The 26,583-nt window shown below is 42.4% G+C and overlaps 1 protein-coding gene across 1 annotated transcript in view; it reads right to left on the reverse strand.

The window, feature by feature from the left end:
- Window positions 1-26,583, reverse strand: part of MAMDC2 (MAM domain containing 2) — a gene marked incomplete at its 5' end in the record, with an annotated part of 61,995 nt that overhangs the window by 30,819 nt on the left and 4,593 nt on the right. The window lies entirely within an intron of this gene.

Raw genomic sequence — 26,583 nt, forward strand, 5'->3', positions numbered from 1 at the left:
CCTGATACTAATTCTCAGCCAGGCTGCAAGCAAGAGTCGTAAGAGCTGTCAGGGACTGTTGAGTCAGCCCTTCACCCAGCAGCACATCACACCTATCGTCTTTAGACTCCCCAGAGCATGCATTTCTTCTTCTTTAATCTCATTTCACTTGACCACAGAGCTTGTCTCAGTTTCCACGCATATGTAAGCACGTGCTTAACTTGGACACATCAGCAGTCGGACTGATGTTAAATATATTGCTTGCCTTTGAGGCACACCCTCCCCTCCCAAATCCTGCCTGAACCCTCCAACTCTACCAAGCAACTCTGGGGTTGCTTCCTAGGAGCTCCTCTATTGCCTTTTCAAAAGTATTCTCTGTGATGTGAAAAACATCATCCACATGGACAGTCACTGCCCCCCGCAAGGCAAAGAGCAGGTACAGATCTGGTCTATGAGGTTCCCAAAGTCCTCTCCCATACACCCTGGGGAAGATGCCAGGAGCGGGCAGCATCTCTGACAACACCTGATTCCTTAGGCAGTGCATGTTACAGCATCCCCCTGCATCTGCTCCCTCTCTCACCTGCAGACACTGTGCACAGCAACCCATTTGTACTGTACATTTTTGTTTAACAGATGTAAGATAAACGATTGCTACTTACTTTGGGGGTAGATGCAGCCCTAAGCAGTATAAGGGGCCGTGTAAATACAGAAAAGCTACATTTTCTTTCCCTTTTTAGGGAATGGAATTTTTTTGCCTCTTACCGTAATTTCTCTTTCTATCTACTGTGTCTGCTTTTAGTCTCTTGGAGGAATATACAAAATCACTGGTTAAGTAAGAGTAACTTGTTACTGCAGCAGCATATGAAAGAAAAATAAACACAGGAATAAATATTTAAAAATAGGCACCTAATGTGCCTGCCAAATATTTAATCTGCCACTACATAAAATGTGAGTGCATAAAACATCCACTTGCATACAGATACCCAGTTAGTTCACAATAGTTAGCATGCACAGTATTTATTTGCTGACATGTGCTAGTCCACGGTATGCATGTTTTTTCACATGCATGGAGGATAGAGGGAAATCACAAGGCTCTACTGGAAGTCAAATGCTTCTCACACATTTGTCTTTAATTGATAAAAGTGGCAATATCCAGTTTAGACGAGGAATCTCTGTTTTTAGGCTAGTCTGGATTTGGATCATTTTGCTTAGAAAGAAACCTACAATTCAGAATCCATGCCTGTCAATTTCAGTTTAGATTTCAGTCCTATTTTTGTCTGCACTTTATGAGAAACCCCATAGGAAACAGAGCCTTCTTGTAATATTCATCTTTTTTTTTCCAGAAATAAATTAGTGTCGACATAGGAAAACACATTCACATGAAGACCTCAAACTACCAGCTATGAGGCTTAAATGGCTGTCTGGATTTAAGACTTAATTATAAGTAGACTAAGGTTCTTCTACAAAAATAGTGATTTAAAAGAGAAAGAAAACGTCTTAAGAGTTTTCAGTCAGGATGATTATGTTACTGTAAACTTGATTCTGCGTTCTCTGTTTGCTGTACACTTGCTCTCACTTGGTCTGATTCCCCACTGATATGAGAACAAAGATCATGAACTCTCTTTTTAATCAGTTTGGTTTTTTTTTCCAGTTGCGCTTTTTTAAAAGATTAATTTGACCTATTCATTAAGTCCCCAGAACTTAGAACGGAGTGCTCTCACCCCCAGGCTGCTAATCATTTTAGCAAGTTTAAATGTGTGACTGGCTCCACGGAAATCAATGGGAGCACTGATAGCTTTATGTGTAAGTTTAAATGCCTTGCTAATCAGGATCAGGGAGCCTGGCACTTTGCAGTATCAAGCTCAGAAAATGCTAATGTTAAACTTCTTCCAAATGAATGCTGGCATTGACTAAATGGCTTTTATACTATACTGTACTTCACTAACAGCAACGACATGTGCCATTGCTGCAGAAAGGAAGGTCTCACAATCCAGACCTCAAGGACTGACACAGAGCAATTGTGAGAGCAAATCAATGCGAAGAGAGGGTTCCTTGGAGTAAAGAAGCAGACAACTTTCCACACTTCTTTGTGGGAGTAACAGAAGGATATTTAGCAGTGTATAGAGAATTTGATGAATGCACAGTGCTGTAGCCTGAAATCTCTCATTAAAAATGTAACATGCAGCTTCACTTTGCAGCATGCCACACGAGCTTTTTCCTCAAAATCCTCCTCCTCCAAATGCCCATAGTGCTTAATTTATAGCAGTCATTCAGCAATTTTCAAGAGAGGGCTACTCTTCAAAATCACAGGAAAGCAAAAGAGGTAGTCACAAAATGCTAGGAAAAGCCTGATGACACAGAAACACGAGCATACAATTTCTGGGAATTACTTGCTCAGGGGGTAGATGCATCCCTAAGCAGTATAAAGGGCTGTGCAAATACCGGAAAGCTGCACTTTCTTTCCATTTTTAGAGAATGGCATGGGTTTTTGCCATTATGGTGAAGACACCATACAGGCTTCTCCACAGATGACAAAAGCCAGGGACCACTACCTACCTTTGATTGCTAACAGCTAGCAGTTCCCTGGTGAACGCAAACACCTACAGCCAGGAGAAGAGATGGGAGAAAAGGGACTCCCAGATGTATTTCCCTCACCACTCACTCACTACTCAGGCTGGCGAATAATGCACTTTTTACCCACTTTCCTACAATGACTTTCTACCTACTGTGTAACTTCCCTATCTTGTCCTTGACAGCTGAATCAAACTGTACAGGACCAAGCATGCGTTCATTTTACATTCCTCCATGCCCAAGCAAAAGTATTGAGCCCAGGGGGGATTATGACCCAGTGCTTCAAACCTATCCCTCCTCAATGCAACTATGCATTGCGGCAGTAAGACTCACAAAATGAGACCTTTAAAATCTTTCTGTATGCAGGTCTCTCATCTTGCTGCTCTAATAAGCAGTTCCATACAGAGTCTCTCTCAATTACAGTTAGTGATACATTAACTCTATGAGTCATTCACCCAAATTTTCCAAATCTGTATTTAATTTTTTTTTATTTACTTAACAAATAGGCATCAATACATCAGTCAGCAGTGATTATATCAATGGCTTAGGGGAAGGGGGGTTGAAACCAGCAACACTACTTTATCCCAAAAACAGTGCAGAAACTACACTGATTGCTTTCTCTGTAAATAACACAAACAAGACAAAATGCCAGACACTGGCTAATAAACTAAACCAAATTCCATTGACAAAATGAAAAAAACCAACTGGGATAACTAAAATTACCAGTTAGCTTTTCAATGATATATTTCCTCTGTAAAAATCTGGAAGGGTAACCACAGACATGTTAGACTTTGTGGGGTTTATATCTGACACAGCTGTTTGCTTAGTTCAGCAACAGTGCAGCTTTACAAGAAACAATGCATAGAAGCAGTGAGCTCCAAGAGAAACAGTATTAAGGAAATATGAAACAGAAAAAGTTTGGGAATTCACATTTGATTAGACACTCATTTATACAGAAAATTTGCAAGAAATGTCTTAAAGTTGCCAGTCACGTTTGGGTTTTCTCTGTACTTCCCATACAGAAACAGAAAAGAATATTACCAGGGTCTCTTAGGACAAAAATTGATCTACTGATCCCTTCTCTGGAATCTCAGTGTCTGGATTTGGGGCCGTGGCTTTAGGGTTATTTTAAAATATTTTACCACCAAAAAAAAAAGGCAGCAAAGCACTTCATTTTTTAGGACCTATTAAGCCTTCCTACATCTCCAGGAAAAGTTAGTTAAAAATATTAACGATACAGCCAGAGAGACATCATTTTGCAAATGAAGTTTGCACATGGAGGCTATCCCTGGGTACAGATGAGGTTTAGATGAAGGTTCAGACTTTGAGTTAAGAACACAGAAATTCTACCAACTGCTTCATATGAGATTTTGGGTGAACCTAGGAGAAGGCTTGTGGCACTGGATTGGAAAGCTTCAGACTCAACACTCTGTTTTTCATTCAACTTCTTTTCAGTAGAAAGCAAATCTTTCAACTAAAGTGGACATTTTTTGCTGACAATTTGTCTTGAAAAACAGAACTTTGTGGATCAATGTTAAATTTGTCCTATCTATGAAAAGTTGAGGTTTTCTGAAGAAAATTCTTCCTCTAACCAGGAACAGTCACCATGCATTTTGGTACAGCTTCTTGGAAGGAAAAGGAAGAGTTGGAGGGTGAGGTGGGTTTTTTTTTCAAATTTTTTCAGGCAGTGTCTTGGGAAAGCAAAAAATTGCATGGGCAAGTGAGTTTTCAATTGGAGGGAAAGGTTTTGCCTTACAATTCCATGAAGAAAGTAAAAGTAAAAAAAATCCCCAAACTAAAAAACCACACAAAAAACCTGCACAAATACTTCAGCTGGGCCTACAATATTGTGCTGGGATTAGAGAATCAGCTTAAACTGCAACTATAGTGGCGATTTTTAATGAGAAGTCAAACAAATGCAGTTTGGAATACTTTAATATCTTTTGACCTACAAGCAGAGGGCTGTTGTCAGAGCCAGAGGTCTTTGCAGCAAGTTTTGGTCCATGCAGCCTTAAAAGCTAGGCAGCACCGGGCTAGAGGGCACGGAGCCCTCAGCCCAGGTCCCTGTACAGGATGCTGTGGGACAGCTCTGGCAGGGTGCTAGTGCCAGCTCCCAGCTGGGCAGCCTTGGCCGCAACGTCACCAAACCTGATACGCATCAAGAGCCACCAAGACTTCTTGTGTGACCAAGGTCTCCAGGTAGCAGCAGTGCATCCCAGGCAGCTGGAGAAAGCATCGCCTCTCACCACCGCTGCTGGACCCGAGGAGGGGGTCTGTCCACCACCCAGGCACCTGGGGGTCTGCCCCACAACCCCCTCCCCAGCCTGATCTGGCAGACAGGGAATGCTGCAAAGTCGGTGTTTAACCACTTCCCCTTGGCCCTTGGGAGACTTGTTGCAGCAGCTTCTCCCCCCCGATGGACAGATGCACACACGACACACACGGGGCTGAGCGGCAAAGCCTGGCCCACGTGAATCAAGGTAGAGGCTCCAGGGTGGTGCCGTGACTAAAGCAACTTGACCGCAGGGCGTAACTGGTATTTTCATTCCCATCAAGCTGCAGATTACTTTATTTCTGGTAAGCCATTAGATTCACACCAGAACTGCATCGTATATGCTGGGACCAATTAGCACTGTCATCACAGAAAAAACTTTTTGGTCTTTAAACCGCCTTGTCTCCTCCGTGGTTTCTTAAAAGCAGCTGTGTGAAAATAGCTGAGGGATGGAGAAGCAGGAGGTGGTCTGTGTTTGTTGTCTGCAGTGACGGACATGCACTGCTACTGTCAAGGCTTTTCCTCCTCTTGTGTCTACAGGGGCACCTCAAGCCTAAAGCTGTCACCTTCCTGCGGCAAAAGCCAGTGGTCCTGCCTGGCCGCTGCCTGGTCCTCGCCACCCGGGCAGGGAGAGCACCTGAGGACCCCGCTACATCTGCCCCTGCGCTACTCAGCTTCTTCAGGGGGAACAATGGGGTTTCCAGGCAACTCTCACAAAGCTGAGTAGTATTTATTGAAAACAAAAGCATTTGGTAGAAAGCGCAGCCTCCGGCGATGAACACACAGGCAGTTCGCCCAGGCAGTCACGCACCTTCCTCCCGCTGGATGGACAGCCCTGACAACAGGAGCTCCCCGGCAGCTTTCTCTCCAGCTCACCTTACTTTGCAAACTGAGTCTCCCTCTGGAGACTGAGATTTATCATTTGACCCTTTGTTCACCGTGGCCACCAGACCGGGCCAGAAAGCTCATGTTTCCAGCCCCGGGGGGAAGAATCTTCAAAGGCTCCTTTCCCAGCTGCTGGCTTGGATTAACTACCAGCCCCACCTCCTGCCCTGTCCTTTGCTCCCCTAGAAAGTTCAGAAATACAGCTGTTAGCAAGCCTGTCAAAAAACATAAAAGTAATACAATTAGCCCTGACACATTCTGTGACTGCAGCATCTGGTCGTAGCGACCACCACACTGGCGATGCCCTCCCGCCTCGATCCGTCAGTGTGCCTGTGAAAGTCTGCCAAAGGTCCAGCTTGTGCTGCCGTTTTCTGTTTCTGATTTATAGGAGTTGTGCCACTGCGCTGGGTACACTTACTTGTAAGAGCTTTTTGGCAACAGCCAGGTCCTCTCCTTGCTCTCCCTCTTGAAGTCCCAAGATCCTTACATCATGCACCAATTACACCAGGCCTTCTCTTTGTTCCAAACACAAGCATGTGGGTTTGTTTTCTTTCACAATGACCTCAGAGATTTTTATACACTATTCAAGTTTTCTTTCTGCTTGTTCCAGCCAACCCACCAGTCCCAGTGAGCTGTTGTTCAGACCACTCGGTTCTCCTTTTCACACTGTTCATCACATAATTTTGACAACTTTTTATCTGCTGACACAAAGGCTGCCAGGTTCTTCTCTGGTATCTCTGGTTTTCCTTGCAACCGCTCTTTCAAAAAGCCATCTCTGTGATTTCTATTAGCTGGTATACTTGAGCAGGATGTAGGTAAGATTTGGAGACACAAGATTCTCTGTTGTGAATTTCTGAATTGAAAATAATTCAGAAAAGCCTTTTCTTTATTCTTTGGCATCCTAAATCAGTTTCCATTGTCCCCTGTGCACAGGGAATATTAAAGATAAAAACCAGATAAAGTAGTAATCATCAGGCATCTATTTGTTCACAGTGCTCATCTCTTTCATTACTAGCTCTATCCCTTTGCTAAATCATGTTTCCACCAGCATCAAGCACACAGGGGAAAGCACTGTGATAGATCTTGCAGCACAACTGCTTGCCCTGGCAGAGTGCATCACGGGGCTGCCTTCCTTCAGCAAGAGAATATGAAATTTCACTCCTGTGGTATTCCCTTGCATTATGTTGTCGATTTACTTTCTTTATTGATCCTTACATGTATTTATGCACATGCACATGGTGTGATGTGGTAGAGTATGCCTGTAACGTATTATGAGCTCTGCTTTGTATCGTGTGCCGAGCATGTCTCAGCCTGCCCAAGGCAAATGTATCCATCCGCAGTCTGCACAGCTTTGGCACATTTTTGAAGAAAAATCCATCAGATTTGCAACGCAGACCAAACTGTTTGTTAGCCTGCACCTCACAGGGGAACCAACATGAGGAAGGTGGTGAGCCGGACCATGAGACAGGAGCCTTCTCGTTGTGTTTTAAGAGAGGTTTCTGGGGCCATGCTTCTCCTCAGATCTGATTGACGAGCACAGCCACGGGGTGTAAGAGTTTCAGAGAGAGAAGCAAGACATACTCCAACCCAGCCAACCCAGATTTGGTTGCCGCATGTCAGGATTTCCAAAAATCTGGAAGATCATGCTTTTGTGCTTCAAAAGCAAAGACTTCTCGGTTGACAAACTTCCTTGGTATGCTCCAAAGGGGTTAAACTAAAAGCCTGTGCCACCTGAGCCTAAGCAAAACTCTGAAGCAAACCTGCACTCAGCCAGGGAAGTGGGAAGACTGGTCACAGCAAGCAGCGGCCCCAGGAGGGAGAGGACAAGCGAGTCCTGGAGCCGGGACGAGAGGAACAAAAGCCTGCCCAGCATGACTTGGCTTAGGTGCATGAGGGAGCGGGCTCACAGCATGCAGGGGGTCCTGGGCCAGGCTGCAACGCTGCCCTTGGGGAAAGAAAAACCCTCAATGGTTAGCCTTCTGGAGTGCATCTGCCAAACCACAGGGACGCACTCAGTAAAAGATTATAAAAGCAAAACTTTTCTACTGCATGAATCTGCTCTCTCTGTGTCTACCAAATCACTTGGCCTACTGCATTACCCCAAAACACAGCTCATCTGCCTAAATGCTTGTCTGTCTCTCCCAGCTACATCAGATCAACTAATAAAATGTAACATTTGCCCACAAGCCTTGTCCCTCCAAGGAAAGTTATAAATAGGCTTGGCCTAGATAAATTACATTTACTCTAATACTCACCTGGGCCCTAGGTCCTAGATAGACTGAAATATTATTCGGTTTCAAAATATTCAAAATATCTATTTGGTTTCACTGGCTTCAGAAGTTGCACTCCTCTGAGTTCAGTTTCCTGCTTTCCATACGCTAGGTGGTTTTCTACTCTTTTTTTATACCAGGATCGTTAGGACGACTGGCACGCTCATGGTGGGCTGATCAGTAATCTCATGTCACAAAATACAAACAGAACTGCTAACAGACAAGGTACATATTTATATCCATGTCCTGAAATAGCTGCCTACAGAAAGGGCTCACAGGTGAGCTCATCAGACCCTGATGGGTGCTAGCAGTAACCTGGGAGAAGGTCACCTGAGGGAATCAGCCCAGCCACACCATCTGTTTCCAAAAGCTGCTGGAGGTTGCTGTCTCGTAACTTGTTCATCACCGGCTGCTGCTGTGGCAGCCCTGTAGCTGCTGCTGTGTTTACTCAATGGCCACTTTTGAGTAATCCACTCTAAGCAAGAAAGCAGCCGCAGTGACTCATCTTCTGCCCCAGCAAGCTTCATCCTGGACCAGGAACACGCAATGGTGAAGATTCAGCATCTGCAACCACAAAACCTGCAGCCAAGGAACACATCCATTGATGTTGAACATCACAGCCACCAGGACCCTGGCTAATATTTCCTGGAGCTCTGCAAAACTGCATCCAGCAGTTAGCCGCTTCAAAGATCACCACTGGCCGCTTCAATTTACCAGGGATGCTTCTAGGCTTGCAGTCGTGTACATCGTTCCTGCCTGGCAGGCGGCTGGTAGCGATGTCTGTGAGTGCGTACAGACAGACTGAGCCAAAATCCACAAAACTGGAGCATGAGATTTTTCAAGGGTTAACCAAAATAGCCCCAGGTTAGATAACTGTCAACTGTAAAACATCTCACGCACATTTTAGGGGAATGGAAAGTAGTTGTACATTTAATCCTGAAATCTACATTTGCCATTTGAGCTTTAAGTATTACCTGTTGTACCATCACATTCATTAGGTATCGAATCCGCTATGCCCACAGACGTTTGCCAAAGGATTTTTCATTCAAGTATAATGCATCCAGATTCCTGCCTCTTCCCTTCAAGCAGAACGTACACTTCAAATGATACATATCCACGCTCCATGGTAGAGTACATCCATCAGAAGCTGAGCACAGGGGGTCTGGTCATAACCCTACTCCTGCAAGGGAGGTCCTTTCGACAAACATGAATGATGACTTCTGGCTGAGTACCCTTAAAACAGAAACTCTTAAAATTGGCTAAATTAAACAACAGGTTAATTTCACAGCCCAGGAAGCCTGGAATTCAACCTGTCAAGGCTACTTTGAGCTTTGTTTTTTCTTCTTCAATTATTACTCTCTATCCCTTTTTGTTGAGTGGATAATTTTAAAAATATGAAATGCTACAAATCAAAAGGCAGGGATGAAAGCTTGCTCTGGTTTTTTTTTTCCAGAAACTTGCATGGACTTATTAACCCCAGAATGACTTTCCAATTTTTACAGGGATTATAGAAAATTGCACATTGATAAATTTACTGCTGGTCTTAAAATTCAGAAGATCCCAAAGTATTTTACAGGATGCTGTGGGCCTCTGTGCGAAGGGGCTAACACCCTATGGCTCCCTCCCCTCTGCCTCAGTAGTTGCAGTCTCTAGTACCACTGGAAGGAGATTCAGTTGCGGAGCTTCAGCTCTGAGCAAGACATTTGGACTACCCAGAATTATGCTTGTAAGGATCACTTGGCATCGAAAGTAAAGACACCTCCTTGTGCAAACTCCAGTCTAAGGGAACAGGAAGAAATGGATGCCAATGAATGTTATGAATGTTTAGGCATTTAGGAGATTTAGGAACCAGTATTTTGCTTTCTACAAGGTATCTAACTGCTGACAGTAATAAACAGAGTTTTGATACATTTTAGCTTCCCTGGGCTTTGTGTTTTAATTAAAACAACCAAATTCTTCTTTGGGACTGAGTCCAAGTCAGTGAACCACCTTTTACATCTGAATTCATCTCAGGTTGTCGGATGTCACCCAGAATATGCACAGGCCTCTGCCATCTGTCTGGCCCTGTCCACTCTTCACACGTCTGTCACGTCGTGGTGGCCAATCTGCTTCCCTTCGCTAGGCAATGGTCAACAAACAAATTCCTTCAGGCAGCCCCTTCACACGCTCCACAGCTGCCCAGGGACACTTGTCATTGCAGATGCTCGGACTTCATTCTTAACACTGGCCCCAAATATTTCCATTTTTTTTCTAGATAACTTTGGAAGTGAAAAACTACTGAAACTTTTGGTGAATTTTAGCACTTACTGCAACGTCATTCCAGTGAATATCCAGTATTATCCTCAGGGATTTGCTTGAAAAGGCATTTAGCATACCCTGGTTGAGCTATAAGACACATTTATCACGACAGAAATAGCACTTGAGATATAAACTGGTCATTGGAAAAAATCTATCAATCTGACCCTGCCAGTTCATGACACTGTTTCCTTCAGGATATCCTCACTGACTTGCATTGCACAGCCAAAGTAAGTAAAAGCTTGCCAAAACTTTCCAAAGTATTAGAGTTTATGGGCCCTCCTTAGATTTTTTTTTAATTGTGGTTTGGTTCCCCCCCCCAATGGATTATTAAAGCTATTAGGCTTCATTCTACTTATTTTACATCCTAAATATTTTAGGGTGATCACACAGATGTTCATGAAGGTTAGGTAAATCCATAAAACACCATTTAGATTAACTTACCTTAGCACACTTGGGCTGCCAAATCTCACCAGGCACTTAACACTACCCACAGGGAGTGGTTCCCTTGCAAATGTGCACCCCGATTTATTGCTCAGAATGTAATTAAAGGACCCCAAAAGACACAGCAGATCTGACCCCACATGCTCCCAGATGGAGATCCCAACAGCAGTCCCAGATGGACACTCAGGGAAGAATTAAGTGTAGAACATTGAGATGCTCCCCCCCACCCCGTGCCCTCTCAGTCCCTGCTGCCATTTTTCAGCGTGGAGGACTGCCTGAGCTGGTTGTGGTATCAACTGTATCAACAGATGAGCCCAACTGAGCAGCATGTGCCTCATACTTATTCTAAATACAAACAAACTATGCAGAAAATAAACCCTGCAGAAATAACTTCAGTCTATCTGCCAAGCTTTGTGTGGTCTTTCTAAAAACAGTCCTTAGTCCAGTTTTTCTGAGAAAGCCTTTTAGTGTTGTATTTACCATAAAGTATAGCTCAGAAATTATTTGAGACAAGGCAAATGCTGGAATGCTTGAAGGTGTTACCGCAGTTCATACAGCGTCAACGAACACGTTCCGCAGTGGTCCCAACACATTTTCTGTATGTTTACAGTTTCCCCAGGAACAGTGAATTCTCTGCTGGAAAAAGTGTTTTCTGCAAACACGCAGCCTTTGGGAGGAAATCGGAGCCAGGAGCTCGCGCCGGGCGCATGCGAGCGCTGCCATACGCTGCTCTCCGCACTTGACAGCGCCGGCTGGAGCCCTGGCGTGCCTGGCTGGTCACTGGCAGTGACTCACCCCTTTGTTTCTGGTGGCTCAAATTATCCCAGCAGCTGATCCCACCAGTTTCGCCTCTTAGCCTGCAGAGTCAGAAACTTGTGCTGCCTGCAGAGAAAGCTCGTTGTTTACTGAAGAAGTTTGCAGTTGTACTCGCCCAAGAGGTATCAATGGACATCTCTGGGATTACAGAGGCAATTAACTCCTTGTTAAATGTTAACATGTGACTAGACTAGCTCCACAACCTTTATTTTGGGTTCAAATTTCACACATATGCCCCCCATCTCTTAAAAGTGAAAGTGTAGGATTGTCTTTTCCAGCCTCTGCTCTAAGCTATAAACTCAAATAGCATGGACAGCTGCTCCGCAACTCACATGCAAGAGACATTTGCCATGAAATGCGCTATCACTGCAACTTTCTGACATGGTCTCCAGCCTCACCCTTTACTGTGGAGCAGGAGAAAGACCCATTTCCACAGCACAGAGAGCATGAAACTCCCAGAGCTGCTGCTCCTCCTCCACACCTCAAAAGCTGACAGTAAACTAGGCCACAAGAGTAGCTGCTTGCCAAGTTTTATCTTGGAAAACACGGGAAATATTTATGGCCGTTGGGAACTTGGAAGGAAAAAAGACAACTTTTCAATGCATGATACTGAAATAACCCGAACTACTGAGCCAGTATTCCTATAACTGCGGTGCTCTGAGGGAGGAAAACACAAGGTCTCACACACCAGTCTTCAAAAGTCTGGTCTCTAACACTACCAAGAAGCTGATCCAAGCTGACTTAGTATACGACAACCATCTAAGGCCAAAATTCTTCACATTCAGAATTTAGGAAAATGTAATTTCACAAGATCACTTCAAACCAGAACTTTGCTATATAGATTTTATTTTTTCACTTAAAAAAAAAAATGTTAATGAAGGGGGAAAACAATAAAATACATCATGCAAATAGGTAACTAAATTTTCTGTAAATTTTTAAGAAATAAAAAAGCACACAATGCTTTAGAGAGCAAGGGATACAGCATGCAACACAAAAGAAAGCAACCAAGCAGGGATATTCACATACATGGTTATTTCCTTGCGTTTAAAAGTGTTCTATTTTATTTTATTTTCTGCAGGATTTTTTTTCCATGATGGCTTTTTAAAGATCTGCTTTAAAAAAGAAATCAAAGTCTGCAATATCTTTTACATTTTGCAAATAAAGGAATTGTTTCTTTGTTATGCTTCTGACTCTTGAGGCAAAGTATAGGAGTATTAACAGTCAGGAAACTGGCCTCAAGAAATGCCCGTGGTTGTCCCTGCAACCCTCTAGGGAGGAAAATGGCTCTGCTTCCCAGCTGTTCTCAGACCTGTGAACCAAGCTATTTCAGGAGAATATAGACTGATTCCAGCAGGGGAAGCATACAACGAATTTTAAACCTGCTTTCCTCCTCTACATTTCTGTGCCACTTGAAGCCCAGTCAGGAGAAAATTAAACCCAGAGAGCCTTACTGAAAGCAGATCTAACTGGGGACCTCAACCTCTGCTCAGCTATTTCATGAGAGAATAAACCTGTACTTACTTCTTTGTATCTCCCTCCATAAGTAATTCAGTAGTATTTGAGGGCTTAGATTCTTCATCAGGTATGAGAGTGGAAAGAAAATTATATCAACTGAAAAGTTTGTTTAATCACGGCCTGAGGGATTGCCAATGGACCACTGGATAGAAACTATAAGCACAAGCTAAATTATCTGTTAGATTAAGCAAAAGCTGTGACTGCCTGCCAGACAATGAGAAGTAACTATATGCGAAAGAGGCCTTCAGATAGGCAGGTCAGTGACAGGCAGAAGGCTGGCAGCTACCTAAACCCGCTGCACCTTTGTGTAGATCTCTTGGCATTTAATGTTTGATCTTTGGCATGGAGGAAATGTGTCACGAGAAGCAGTTGGCAACCTCCTTTGGACAGGAAGGGAGTCCTCCTGTGCAGAATCTGAGGCAGACATGAGCATTCTCTACTGACTAATTTTCGTGGTTAAAACTGATGAAGACACTCGCCTACAGAACACAGTGCACAGGTTTGCTATTGCTGGTGTCACCTGCACACTGCATAAATGCAGTGTCTGCTGTCAGGCTCGTTACCTTCTTTCCTCGTCTGCTGAATCTCCAGGACATCCAAAATCCCTAACATCAAAATTTCCTTCTGAACACATTTTCCCTCTGAAATTTATATCCTTTCTTTTCAGGGAGAAAGGGTACATACACATTTGATGGGACAATAAAATAGTTTAGTAAGTCTTTCTTATTGAAAAGCAACGGTGGGCCACTTTTTAAAGATGCTTACCCTTCTTGTGGGAGTTCCTGGTTATATGAAAATAAATGTCAGACAAACCAAACTGGGCACACTTTGACACTGTCCGGTTAACATTATAATTTATTTCTTCTGCAGAAGCAATGATGAGGGAGATTCCTATTGTAGCACCATGGCTTGAATTTTCAAATAAAATCACACCTCACCTTTTTGAATGTCCTTCCACAACAGCTCAGCTTTAGGTCCTAGAATTCAGCCTCAGAGTGGCTTTTTAATAAACATTAATTGAAAAGGAGAAGTATAATTTCTGCTCCAGGAGATCTGAAACTTTGCTTTTAGTTTGTGTATGGTCATCTTGTGCATTAGTACAAGTGTTGCCATAGAATTACAACATATGGAAACCTGGGCAACAGATCATGCAAACATACATAACCCTAATAATGAAATGTGTAAACAAACAGAAAGCAAATTCCATTGCAACCAAACTGTACTCATCCAAGAAACCTGTTGTAGTATATTTCTTTGCCAGCTATGGTAGCATAGCTGAACATAAAAATGAGGTCTAATTAAATTCAGAGCCTGGTCAAGATGAGTCAAATTTTAATTATGATATTCAAAACTAGAAGCCATTTTTTAACCTCAGAAAATTATCAGATACTGAGAACAATCTTTGATACAGAGAGAGATGGATTTGATGGATGGACTACTTAATGGATAAGGAATTGTCTGGATGGCCACATCCAAAGAGTTATAGTCAACGGCTCAATGTCCAAATGGAAACCAGTAACGAGTGGTGTTCCTCAACAGTCCATACTGGGATCAATACTGTTTAGTATCTTCATCAGTGACATAGACAGTGGGATTGAGTGCACCCTCAGCAAGTCTGCAGATGACACCAAGCTGAGTGGTGCCGCTGATTCACTTGAAGGAAGCCATGGCATCCAGAGGAACCTTGACAGGCTTGAGGAGTGGGCCTGTGCGAACCTCATGAAGTTCAACAAGGCCAAGTGCAAGGTCCTGCACCTGGGTCAGGGCAATCCCCAATGTCAATACAGACTGCAGGATGAATGGATTGAGAGCAGCCCTGTGGAGAAAGACTTGGGGGTACCGGTGGATGAAAAATTGGACATGAGCCCACAATGTGCGCTTGCAGCTCAGAAAGCCAGGTGTATCCTGGGCTGTATAAAAAGAAGCATGGCCAGCGGGTTGAGGGAGGTGATTCTCCCCCTCTACTCCACTCTCATCAAGACCCCACCTGAGTACTGCATCGAGCTCTGGGGTCACCAGCACATGAAAGCCATGGACCTGTTGCAGTGGGTCCAGAGGAGGGCCAAAAAAGTGATCAGACTGCTGGAACACCTCTCCTACGAAGAAAGGCTGACAGAATTGGGGTTGTTCAGCCTGGAGAAGAGAAGGCTCCAGGGAGACCTTACTGCAGCCTTTCAGTACTTAAAGGGGGCTTCTAAGAGAGATGGAGACTTTTTACCAGGGCCTGTAGTGACAGGACAAGGGACAATGGTTTTAAACAGAAAGAGGGTAGATTTAGGTTGGACATAAGGAAGAAACCTTTTACGATGGTGGTGGTGAGGCACTGGAACAGGTTGCCCAGAGAAGCTGTGGATGCTCCATCCCTGGAAGTGTTCAAAGTCAGATGGGATGGGGCTTTGAGCAACCTAATCTAGTGAAAGATATCCCTGCCCATGGCAGGAGGGTTCAACTAGATGATATTTGAAGGTCCCTTCCAACCCAAACCATTCTATGATTCTATGATATTAAATATGAATGCAATTGTGGAATAAGTTGTTGGGATAGGAGAATAAAGCAATTAGTATAGAGTACTTCATTACAGTTGGTATTTCAAAATTAATTAATTTAATTGTTAGTTGAAAACTAAAAATATGTAATCACTGAAGATAATAGCAAAGTCAATTATTTGGAGTAATACCTATGTAATCAGTTTGATTTGAATCTGACCAGGGAATAAGCTCATCTACTCACCTCCAGAGTAACAGTCTGGAGCTGAATAACCCATCTCATGCTCATTTCTGATGCTCAGTGAAATTGTCACAGAGCAGGTCCATCCTCCCTCACAGCTTATTGCTCTTTGGTTATGGGTGCTTGCAGACACGTTGCTGTTATTATCAGCTACAGATGATGGGCAGCAGAAGGAGTTGGGCTAGAGGGCTTGGTATTTCATAATTTTTATAATTGTCTCAGCTTTCTGGGAAAATATTAAGGTTTGTTTTCTGGCAATTCACCTCCATAAAATGGTGGAAGAGCTAAAGAGGTTGAAAAGCAAGACTCCAGGTTAAGTATAAAAATTCCATGGTGCATATCAATTCCTATTTGACCTGGACTCCTTCAGCATCCCTCTCTCAACAGATTTACTGTGGTCTAACTATCTAATGCCTTCATGACTTCAGACAATCTCTGTCACTCTAGACGCCCATCCATGCCCCTGCAGGGCTGTATTTCTTGTAGGTTTCAGGCAGCTCAGTGGATAACAGTGACCACAAGAGCATTGATGGAAACCCTGCAGCAGATTTCCTGTGCACATCATGCAGCCTCCTCAGCAACGTGTCAGTAGAGTCACCAGTAAAACGTACAGAGCCAGTGTGCAGGTACAGCCTGCAAAAACATCTCTCTCCAAAAGATCTCACAGGCTGCCTTCTTCCATCAGGCTAGAGCAATGCATTATTATGAGGACCCTTAATCTGCCACCCTTCCCTCTCAGGGAGTTTCCTGCAGTACAATATGGATCATACACATGCTATACAAACTAGGACGGTACAGTCACCAAATTAAAAAAGGCCTCAAGAGGGAGGTTCAGCTAGTGCAGATGGCCAGCAGGCAACAATTCCATTTACCAGCAAATTTCAAAGGTTAAGGTTTTTTTTTTCTCTTTTCACATAATCATTTGAGTATTTTCAAACCATGGACTTATATTGAAACTTCTACTGTTCTGGGCTTCAGCTGGAGCTCTTCCTTTCATTCTCACTTTCTGTCTCTTCAGTAGCAAACAGAGATACCTAAGCTGACAAGTGCGTGCCACGTGCACTCTTGCATTAAGTGGCTAGGTTATTTCTCTTAAGAATAGTGGACTAACTTGCAGGTTGACTAAAGGCGTAGCAGTGAAATTCCCTTCTAGATGCATCACTAACATAAAACACAAAATGGTCTACCAAAAAGAAACAGCACAAAAGCTAAGCATCTCTGGATAGGCTAACTAACAGAAAAAGATGTAGCTGACCCACCACAGGAAAAGATTATTGGAGTCCTCTGCTAATAAGGGGTAATCGATCATGAAACTCTATTTTTGGCTTCAACACCCACCAGCTGTGAAGTCTACTCCAAATTCGTGAGTGCTTTTTCATATGAAAACAAACACGGATTACAGCTCTTTCCTTTTTACCTACATGTGGTGGTCAAAAGTACACATACCACTCATCTTATTTCCATATATGACAACTTCACTGTGCAAAGTTCTCTCTTCTTTTTCAAACAAACTACAGTTACTGCCCTAATAACTCTCCAGTTTGACACTTAGTTTAAAATAAGCACTGGAAGTGACTATATTTAGAGAACAATCTGGTACTGGTACAAATCCTCTCATGTTTCCACTTAAGCACACAAGAATATTCTTGGCTAGGAAAGAAATCCCTCTGCAAAAGGTCTTGTAAGAATTAAAATGCAAAGCAATGACTATATAGGAACTAGTAAAGATTCATGTGTTTGAACCCCTCCTGCTTGTTACTAAACTTCAACTAATCTTATACAAAGCAACAGCTTAAATTAGCATTGCCTAGCTATATGTATGCATATTTAAAATGTTACAAGTCCCCCTACTTGAAATGCTATAAGCAACAGCTTAAAATGAAGCAATCATATAGCTACATGTAAGTTTTCAAGGATATATATGAAGATGTTAATAACTGTTTTGCTCACAGTAAGTACTGTGAAGCTGAATATGCAACTGCAGATGCTAAGTAAACCAGTGTACTGACACAGACTTGTAAACAGACTTTATTCCACATACTGACGGATTTTATCATTGTTTGTGCCCTGGACGTTATCACGTCTCCAAGGCATATCTCTAAGAGAAAAAAATCAACTAAATCCATTTTTTTAAACATATTTATTGTTGCTATATTGGGTACACTTTAAAAATCCAGGTACCAGGATGCTTGTATTTGCAGTTTTCAGTTGTGCATACTTATGTACTCTAGCACTTAAGGCAACCTTTATTTCCCTTTATGACAACTTAGGAATTTAAACAATCACAAAATAGTTTACACTTAGGAAAACCATAACCATTGATCTTCTGATTACCGGGGAGGCTCCAAATTTGTTCACAGCTATGGGAGTATACTGCTGCTTAAGCTATGGCTCAAAGCCTCAGCAATACTAAAAGCTCCTCATTTTCTTGCTGCCCGTACTGAGTAAATTTTCTACTGAACTCTTAAGGACGGCACCAAACTGTAGGGCTCTATAGTGGAAAATTACTCACTGTAGAGTAGAGGCAAGATATAAAAACAATGGCATTATCCCACCTCTGCTACAGATTCTCACTGTTGTTCTGCCATAATCACACAGGACAATTTGGCTATCACCTGACACTTGGGTACTCAGATGTGATTTTCCTGGGATGAAAAAGGTCTCAGTAAGATTGTGAAGCATGGCGTGACACATGGAAATATGTCTCCAAGTCTCTGGTCTTCTGGTTCCAGCCCCTACTCAGAGCTTGTAAATTTTTGTGACTGCTTGCCACAAGTGTGTACATGTTTAAGGCAGGGAATACACTTCTCTGTACAGTAGGCACCTAGCACATGGGGGAAGGAGAGAAGAAGGGATTTGCTAAGAGCAGACAACTGTAATAAATACTAATAATGAACTGCAGGTCAGCTTGGGGATACATGTCTTGGGAGAATTAAGGCCTCTATTTCCCAAACAGATGCAAGGCAGGCAGTGCAGACATCTACGTCTGTTTCACCACTTGCCTGAACCTATTCTGATGAGCTGAGAGCAACTCAGAGTCCGTATCCATTCCTTCGCTGACTCCCTGCTGACTCCACTAAACAATGATGCCAATTACTGTCAACTCTGTCGTATGGCCTTAAATGAACTCAATTCACTTTGGCTAAACAGCTGTGAGATGGTACTTTCAGTCAAGGAGATTCATTTGCAGAATGATCTGCCAAGCAATTAGATGGAGCAGAACTGTTTTGCGAAAGCTTCCTCAGGATAACCACCATGTGTAAAACAGCACACACCAAAGACAAGAAGTCTTCAAATGGAAATTACTAAAAAAGTAGGAACTGATGAAGAATAGATCCTTTAGCAAAATGCATCAGAGTGTGCTATGCCTTAGCCTATCTGTTTCCCATAAAATCTTGCAGCCATGAGCATTAGAAAACGTTAGCTACATGATAATCAAGCCCCCAAAATACCAGTAAGGAACAAGTTCTCCATATTCTGTTAGCAACAATTAAGAGATCCTTCATCTAAGAGGATCTACAACAAACTCTCATTTCTTCTCTTGAATGAGGGCGCAGAGATTTCATATATGCATACACATAAATGGACTCAGATATGTACACATACATGTGACTATTCTGTTTAATTCTTACCTTAAAAAGCACCAGAAATTCTCATGTTCTTCACTGTGGGTGGAGATCTCTCTGAAAGGCCACTGCAGTAGGGCTTTTTTTAGCTTTTGGTCAAAAACATGAAGATACCACAGAATCACAGAATGACTGAGGGTAGAAGGGACCTCTGGAGGTCATCTGGTCCAGCCCCCTGCTCAACCAGGGCCACTAACAGCCAGTTGCCCAGGTCCATGTCCAGACAGCTTTTGAATATCTCCAAGGATGGAGACTCCACCACCTTCCAGCCATCCTCACAGTGAAAAAGTGTTCCCTGATGTTCAGAGGGAATCTCCCGTGTTTCACTTTGTGCTCTGGTCTTGTCACCGGGCACCACTGAAAAGAACCTGGCTCCACCCTCTTTGTACCCTCCCTTCAGGTATCGATATTATTTATTTACGTAAGATCCCCTTTGAGCCTTCTTTTCTCCAGCCTGAATAGTCCCAGCTCTCTCAGCCCTTCCTCATAGGAGAGATGCTCCAGTCTCTTCGTCATCTTCATGACCCTTCATTGGGCTCTCTCCAGTATATCCATATCTCTCTTGTACTGGGGAGACCAGAACTGGACACAGAACTCCAGACAGGGTTTCACCAGTGCTGAACAGAGGGAAAGGATCACCTCTCTTGACCTGCTGGCAACACTCTTCCTAATGCAGCCGAGGACACCATTAGCCGCCTTTGCTGCAAGGGCACATTGCTAACTCATGTTCAACTTGGTATTCACCAGGACCCTCAGGTCCTTTTCTGCCAAGCTGCTTTCTAACGAGGTAGGCCCCAGCATACATTCTGGCACAGGGCTGTTCCTCCCCAGGTGCAGAATTTTGCAATTCTCCGTTGAACTTCATGAGGTTCCTGTCAGCCCATTACTCCAGCCTGTTGAGGTACCACTGGAGGCCAGCATGACCCTCCCATACATCAGTCACTCCTCAGTTTTGTACCATCAAACTTGCTGAGGGTATACTCTACCCCATCATCTAGGTCATTAATGAGGATGTTGAACAGGACTGGACCCAGTATTGACTCCTAAGATACACCACTAGTGACTGGCCTCCAACTAGGCTTCGTTCCAGCGATCGCCACCCTCTGGGCTGGGCCCAACCATTCAGCCAGTTTTCAGTCCTCACCTCACGTCTGCTCATCCAGCCCATATTTCATCAGCTTCTCTATCAGGATCTTACAGGTACAGAAAGTCAAAGAAAAAAAAACAAACAACTTCCAGGTATGTGAAATGTAAATAGGTGCTAAAAGTAGTGAGAAGTTTCAAATTAAGACTGGAAGCCTTCTTTCCCTGCTCTTCAGTTTCTCATTGCTTATAATGCTACAGCCTCAACAGATAAGTTTCCAGTTAGTTCTCCAGCAACAGAGGCCTGGACTTCATATTTCTAAACTGATCTCAGCTAAAGTGCCTTTATACACCAAAGAGGCAAAAGGGATAAATTAATTTTTTCCCCTTTGAAAACAGTTTTTAAGTATGTCTTTGGGCATTTCTACTGTCCACCTGCAGCACACATGCAGTGAGAGAGCAGCCATGCCACAGGACAGCTCTATTTCTATATCACCCACACCTTGGCTGCAACTCACATTGCCTTCCCCATCAGCAACATGAGCTGCCTTGCCTTCCCAGAGCAACTACACCTCCAAGAATACAGTCTTGCAAATATCAATAGTAATAAAATCAATAATAATAATAATGACTGTTGCCTCAGAAAGATTTTTAAATACAGAACACATTGGTTAAGCTCATTAGTTCTAACCTCCTTTATGAGAGGGGACATGCCCCTTTCTTTAAAGGAAAATAAAACAGATTTTCCTATTGTCTTTTTCCTATTGCACTTTCCTCCATTCAGATTTTCTAGATGAGGTCCTTAACACCCAACACGTATTTTGTATTTGCTTCCCAGTATGTATATGAACTTAAGCAAACCAAGAGATTTTTGAACACAGAAAACATATCAGAGGCAACTTAAAAAATCCAGATGCTATCCAAAATTTTCTGGCTGAGATGTTATTATACTCAGTCACTGCAATAAAGCTGTGCCATCCAAGACCTGCCATCATCCACAACACGAAACAAAGAGTCAGAGAAAAGTCAGAGTGCTATCTGCAACTCCCCAAGAAAGTCAGCATTATTGATTTCCAAAGAAAATACCCCACAAACCAAATTCTCACCACTCTGCAAAAAATATAAAGAAGAAAAATTAAGGCAGAATTCATGGGTTTTAACTCTGAAAGGCTCAGGCACGTTCTCCTGAGGGCAGGACTACTGACTCCTGAGGGATTTAGTGGTATGGCCCATTAGCCACATGGACATAGAAAAGTATCTATTGCCCACTCACCCTTTCCACACTACTTCTTGGACATATCTTCTCCCTAACCCATGCAATGAAGAACCTGTGTTCCCCTGTTATAGCCGGTGGACTTACGGCTCCCTTCCACCCTACTATTTTCAACCTATGCCCAGAAGAACTGATGACTCTTCGGCAACATAATGGAAAATAATTGGAGCACTTCAGTTTGCCACAGCATAAAAAACATGGAATGTGCTCCCAAAGGACCATCCCGTGCTCAGAAGCCTTGCAGTACCAATGAAGACTTCAACTCAGAAGCGTCTTTGCCTTACAGCTACCAATATGTATATGAGGATAGCCTGGGTTCTCATAGCCAGGCACCAACCTCATCACTTAACCCTGGAGTGAAGAGACAGCCATTAAAATGATGTTTGCATCCTTTCTGCATTTCACACTTCCCTATTCCAGGCTGTGTACTCATCCTACCTGCTGACACCAGCCTCCTTCAAGGGTCTTCTCAAGTCATGTTTATGATAGTCACGGAAAAGCAAAAAACTATGTTCCAGGCTGGAGGAAACATGGTTGAGCAAATGTAAAACAGGCCTATGAAAGGAGACACATTTTCATTGCAAGATCTACAAATGAATCAGGGGGTGACATTGGACAATTTAGTTTACCCATCTATACATTAGATGAGGATTTTTATTGCAAGTAGAAAGTGCTTTGTGGAGCACTTAGACCTTTAAAACATGATCTTTAATGTTACTATCAGAAAACAGGGAAATCTTGTTATTCACAGAGCAGGTAGGATTGTCTGGCCTCTTTACCCTCCAGGCATGACTTTTTGCCACAAATGGACGTGCTCCAAAGCTAAATGCAATAGGCACCACTGTCACAGAGAAACCTGCTTCGACCTTTGTTCAACCATGAGTTCTAGAGAAAGAAACTGTCTTACAGTATTGATCAATTGTTATGATGTAACACCAAAAAAAAAAAAAAAAAAAGAATCTGAAAGATGGAGGATGACTTCCTTTGATAACTTTGCATGTCACTATGGTTTTGTATAGACAGCTGTAATCTGCCCTTTCATTTCTGCAGCTCTTCCCGCATTTTTAATATGCAATACAGTTTGTGGCCTAGCAAATTTGAAGAAACTCATCAAGTCACAACAGAGCCTCTTTAAGTATTTTAATAATTCGATAACTGAAAACTGTGAAGACTGTTTCCTAAAAGACTTCGGCTGGTATTTCAAATGGAAATCTAATTACCATGATTCATGGATATTTTCATCCTAGGACATGCAAGGTTTTCAGAACAGAGCAAAGTGTTAGCAACATGTAGCTCATACTTTATCAGAGAATACATCTATTTAAAACAATGTTCAAAGTACACCAACACAATTACTCAGACTACTAGAGTTGTCTAACATACTGATCTTGAGCCAGGTTTGCCAAAAGAAAATGTGTCAGAGGAAGAGCCATATAGTGTAGAAGAAACACTCTGTTAATCAAAGAGCATTTTTAAAGTGGTGTGCACTATATTATTATGTAAAATTGTAGGAATCTTTGGCTTGATTATCATATGAAGAAGGACTATAATAATTAGACTTGACTCTTGGGCTGCCTAGAAACACAAAGAGAGACAGGGCAAAAGATGCTTACACTTTTAAATGGGAATACTAAAATATGTTCAAATGATATAAAGGCTTCTGAGCAATCAAAGCATTGTATGAAGTTACATAGATGACTACGCTGTCCTTTTATCTGGCCTTCTGTAGCATTACTGCTACAAAGTAATATTAAGACAGTAAAAACTGAAAGATTAAAGGAAAATATCTCTTTTTTTAAAACATATTTCCTTCAGATGTAACAGTAGAAGGTTTGACCCTGTTTGATAAGTTTAATTAGTCAACTAATTATAGCGTTGCCCCTACTGCTCTTGCACACAGTGGCTGGGGATGAAAAATCTCAGAAGATAATATAATGGGAGAACTCCAAAGAAAAGGGAACACAAGACAACTAGTTGTAACTGGTTTTGGCTTATTTTTTTAATAAGCTTTCAAAGATTTCCACTTGATTGATAGCATCCTATATAAAAGGAGTACTAGGGCATTTTCAGACTGATTCTATTACAACTCGGAACAGTCTGTACCATATGCAAGGTGAACAAGTCTTTTTTACTAGTAGAAACGCTTCTGAAACGTCTGTGGTCACCCTTAAGCACAAGTGCAAGCTTATTTTTCTTCACTACAGATCTTGACCCATACTGGATCTTGATCAAAATTTGTACTGAAAATTGACAGTGCTGAAAATACTTTCCCTTCCCTCCATAAAAATGAACTGGCAAATGACTGGCTCTCCTCTTCATTTTCAGGATGATTACATATATAGTGTAATAAGCGTAATGACCACAAAGTACTGCCTGTCAGCAGTTTTACTGATACAAAAACTCGTGCCCTGCATGCACCCTGAAATTCCTAAAAAGAAACTTAGTTTGATTCATTTAAGTCTCTCATTTTTTCAGAAAACTGAAAATATTTCTAGCTGTTTTCAGCAAGTGATTTTGCATTTTGTACTTGTATTTTAGCAAACTTCAACAATATTTGCAAGGTCAGCATCCATCCTGTTTATAACAGAAGCTGAAAACTTATTATTTAACTTCCTATTAATGGAGAAGATACCAGTACAAAGCTAGACTGATTTCCTAATCCTGGGCCCTATCCATTCTCACCAGAGGCAGCCACAGCAGCTGTGATTTCAAGCGGGAAGCCGAACCTCACCCTCCAGCATTCGACTGAGACACGGCCAGATCCCTGCAGCCTTTCAAGCAAACTCTGAGTATAGTCACCTTGCATACATGTGGAAGCTGCAGTGGTGTGACCATAGCCTCTCTGGGTAAGCTGCGCAACCAACACGTGCAGTTGCATTATAAATTAAAGCTAGGCCAGGTTATGTCCAAATGAGCTGAAGGCTCATACTGAGTGGCTGCTGCACAGATGGCACAGCTAGTTTTTCATGTAAACATGCAGCATTCTGAAACGTGAAGCTGCAATATAATTTTTAATAGGTGTGGTTTACAGTGCTGTATCAGTGGTAGAGAATCATCCAAGTTGCTCCACCCTACTAATGAGTAATAAATCTTGTTACCTGGAGGGAACCAGTTTTTCTCTGGGGTTACATGCAAGTTATTTGTTTGACTGAGGTGATCTGGCCTCCATCACCACTCCCAAACACTCTTTTGCCATCCTACAGTTTTTTAATTTTTTTTCAAATTCTAGTGGTAAATTATCTGTTTTCAGTTGTTTTCATGCAAAACAAAGTCCAACTTATTGTTGGGAGTTGCGGGCATATTCAGGAAACATGAATTTTGTAACAGCTGCCAGTTCTAATGGCTTCTCCACTCCATCAAATCGCATTTGGTGCAGAGATGCCCAGGCTACAGGTTTGGGAGACCCAAACCAATAAGCTCCCATAGCAGGGTGGATTTATCAGCTGGAAACCTTGCCAGCAAGTGAGCATTGTGGTATGCCAGCCTGGTTCTGCTGCAGCTAGGTACAAGCTGGTGCAAGTCTCCCTGAACTACCCTCTACTTTGCTCCCAATTACACCATTATCATGAACGTGTGAGACCACTTGTCTCATCTTAGGGCTGTACAAAGCCAGCAATGTTACACCTTTTTTACATTTTCAATTTGCTTACTTTCCTATGTACAGGAAAGTACAGCAGATAGATGGAAAGAAAACAGAGGCTGCAGACGTGCCAAGCTATCAGCCAGTAGGTTTGTAACTGAGCACAACACAGCACAAATCAGATACGAACTGCATTTGCTGTGCAACAAGATCTAGGATCACCAACGATTACCTGTTTCATTACTCTGCATATTACAACCAAATGATGTGGCATTCAAGATAAGAGAGCTTAGGTCAGAAGAGGTCAGTTTTAAGTCATATGGCACAGCTGTAAATACAAGCTATTTAAATGGTATGCAAGCCATGTTTAGATTTGAGATTCCTTATGCTGCTGCTCTCATGCCTGACTTATCTAGCCTGGGATGGCTGTCCTGTCTTTTGAAATTATTTTCCATCTCAAAACCATTTTAAAGTGTAGCTATATGATAAGTATGTGCCAAAAGACAAACTTCAGTTTCCTGACACTGTTGTTAGGGATGTTGCTTGCTGACCTGCTTACCATAAACTGTTACCTGATGGACGCCCATTTTGAGTGTATCACAGAAACAAAGTCTTGGACTAATGCAGTAAAAAGTAGGCATGTTTTAAGGAGAATAAAATCAGGCTATTCTTATATATATATCGTGATTTATTACATCACTCTTCTGAATGAAATCTATTTCTTTTTAAGGATGAGTCTCCTTTGGAATACTGCAGAAAGAGAAAATATTATTAAAAAACTCTGAAATGCATGCTATTAAAATATATCCGTGGAGACATGAGATTTGAAGTAATACACACTTCCAGAATTTTAGAAGGAAAGCAACACACACAAAAATAGGCATTTAAAGCTGCTCAGGATCACGAGAGCCAGATGCATACGGCTGTATCAACTACCAGTTATAGCTTTAGCAGTTCCATGCCACAGAGCTCATTATAGAAGATCGACATGGAAAGTTGCTAGACAACACTCCACAGAAGAGCAAAGGTGATAAGGAGACAACTGTAAAAAACCCGTTGCCACTACTACTAAAATAGCTCCAAGTCCAGTGCAATTGGCAGTGCATGGGCACGTTTAACAATGATCACTTGCTTTTTGGAGCACATTGCTAATATAAACAACCTCTCTTCCCTATAGCTTGCAGTAGTAATAGACAAATTTCTTATCTAAGGCTTAAATCCAGGCAAGTGCATGCAGCACAGCAAAC

Source organism: Platalea leucorodia, assembly GCF_965183815.1.
Source record: "Platalea leucorodia genome assembly, chromosome: Z".
NCBI classification, from domain to species: domain Eukaryota; kingdom Metazoa; phylum Chordata; class Aves; order Pelecaniformes; family Threskiornithidae; genus Platalea; species Platalea leucorodia.